The sequence below is a fragment of the Eretmochelys imbricata genome, chromosome 15 (assembly GCF_965152235.1).
Source record: "Eretmochelys imbricata isolate rEreImb1 chromosome 15, rEreImb1.hap1, whole genome shotgun sequence".
NCBI lineage: Eukaryota > Metazoa > Chordata > Testudines > Cheloniidae > Eretmochelys > Eretmochelys imbricata.
In genome coordinates, this window is record NC_135586.1 from 13,703,356 (window position 1) to 13,705,903 (window position 2,548).

General features: G+C 55.8%; 1 pseudogene; it reads left to right on the plus strand.

Annotated features, from left to right (window-relative positions):
• Positions 1-994: 994 nt before the first annotated feature.
• LOC144275808 (immunoglobulin lambda variable 5-37 pseudogene) lies at positions 995-1,471 on the plus strand (annotated as a pseudogene).
• Positions 1,472-2,548: the final 1,077 nt, after the last annotated feature.

Here is a 2,548-nt window from a genome sequence, read left to right on the forward strand (position 1 = left end):
CGCCCGGCTCACAGTTGCCCAAGACTTGAAGTGTCGGAAGTATGCAGGCGAAGGGAACGGGTCCCGGTGCCGTTGCTATGGGATGGTGCTGTGGCTGCTACGATTCTCCAGGGATTTTGACTTAGGTTGAGAGTCACACAAGAGCAGCGTGACACACGGGAGTGGTGGTAAGAGACTGGCTTTGTTTCCAAGCCTCAGTCACCTCCCCGGGCTGAAGACTGAACACTTCTGTCTGTCACATGACAGGGTCAGTGCCCACTGACTCTGGGGGCTGCCGTTACAAGACATATGAAAGGAATCTGGTGACTTGAGGGCCCTCTGAAATCCCCTCTGACTCAGGATTGCCAGTAGGGTTCCAGGAGCAACCAGGAGTTCCCTGGTTCTCCCCCACGATTCGTGGGTCTTGCTCTGTGGCAATGGGTGCTGAAATCCCCTCAGAAGAGCTAAGTCAGCCCAGGAGCCACTACGGGTCCTGCCAGCCACTGGCTCGGTTAAAGAGCAGCTAAGATGTCAGATGAAACACAGGCTCCCCACCCTCCTCGACCCCACTCACCGCATCAGAAACGGCCCTCTACTGCTTCAAGGCGACGTGCTCTGTGTCTGATTCTCCTGGGGGATCTCAGAGACCTGGGGCTTATTCGGAAGCTGGGGCTTGCAGCCAGGCCTGGGTTCGTTCCCTTGCCGAGCTGCCTCAGCCTGGCCACTCAGAATATTGGGATGCTGCTCTAACTGACTGGCCCTTGAGGTCTGACTGACACCTAGAGTTTCCTTGACTCTGCCTCGTATAATAATTTCAGGCCACACTGACCCTGCCGTGGTCTGCAGGGCTCATTTACATAGTGGGTTGCCCCTGCCCCACAGCTACAGGCTCTAAAGCAGCCACTGGGGGGTGGTGGTGGGGGGGTTTACGAAGTCAGCACTAGGCTGCAAACCAGCAGAAGCCCAGCTACTGAGTCAGGCTCTTTCTCTTCTCTCTCCATCCCCTCCTGGCGCCATGGCCCAATTTGCTCTGGCTCTCTGCCTCCTGGGGCGCACCCTGGCAGGTGATTATGCTAGGAATTCAGAGGACGCACACCGAGTACAGCATGAATTTGGCTGTGGTCACTTCTAACATGTCTGTTTGTTTCTCACAGCTGCTGGTGGCCTATTTACTCAGCCGGCCTTCGAGACTGTGTCCCCAGGAGACACTGTCAGACTCTCCTGCACCATGAGCCGTGGGACCAGCGTCAGTGGCTACTACATAAGCTGGCTGCAGCAGAGAGCAGGGAACCCACCGAGATACCTGCTCTATTACAAAGACGAATCTGCCAACGGGCTGGGATCTGGGGTCTCTGATCGATTCTCAGCTTCCAAAGACGCCTCCAGTAACACCTGCCATTTAATCATCACCGGGGCCCGAGCAGAGGACGAGGCGGATTATTACTGTCTTACATTGAGTGCTGCCGTGGCTCACAGTGCGACAGGCAGATAGGGAATTGAGACTGAATCCTCTGAGCACCACGGGTCCTTACTGGGCTCGTCCCTGAGTGTGAGAACCCTCGGCTTCCTCCGAGGAAGGCAGCAGAGGCTGGATTTGCCCATGGGCATCAGGCGCAGTGTGGTACACTGTGGTGAGGGAGCTTCATGGGCCTTTGCCTCCACGAGATCTGCAGAAAGGCCTCCTGGCAGGTTCTGCCTTGATTTCATCCCTGCAGTGCCCTGGAGCACAGCGCTGAGGAAGGGCTGGTCTGTTTTTCCGATAATGCAGCAGCAGGGAGAAGTGGAGCCGAAGGAGCCCCTGGTGATGGTGCCAAGTGCAGCCCCCAAAAGATTGGCCCCTGCCCTTGCAATGAAAGGGTTGCTGATCACAAAGGCACCGTACCTGCAAAGAGGATAATGCCACGGAGTGAGGAAATCTGGTCTCTCCCCTCCTGAGAAGGAGACAAAGGAGAATGAAAAGAGAGCGGTAGGCGACAGACGGCCAGGTGGACAGCATGAGTGTGTGTGATGGGCCATGCCAGTGCAGTGTCGGAACATTACAGTCAAACAGAGGCAGAAATCAACGTCTGCCCCATTCCAGAGCATGAGAACAATCGCCCAAGTCTTACTCCCCAAGTCCCAAAGCTTCTATTACATTACCCACACGCTGAGTCCCAGCGCAGTACCTACTCCCTCCCTAGAGGGCAACAGAGCTCTGAAATGCCAAGAAATGGAAGATGACCTCTATGGACCGGTCCCTGTATGCTGTGGAATGGGACCCCTGTGAGGCTTGAGGGAGAGCAAAGATCTTGGTTCTTGGTGGATGGGGTGAAAACAATGTTAACAGCTTTGCTAAAAGGAATAAGGGCTGTTCCTGCTCAGTGGGGCGGGCAGGCCTGTGAGCAATGGAGGCCTGTGGTTACGTCCCCTAGCCCAGCTGCTCACTGCTCAGCAATCACAGAGCCCCAGCGGTCGCGATGGGAGAACCCGAAAGCAGCTTGGTGTGGAAAAAACATGGAGCTGTTCAGAGACTTACTCAAACAACAGGAGCAGTTGAGGGTTCCCCTCCTGTAGCCCTCAGACATCCCCG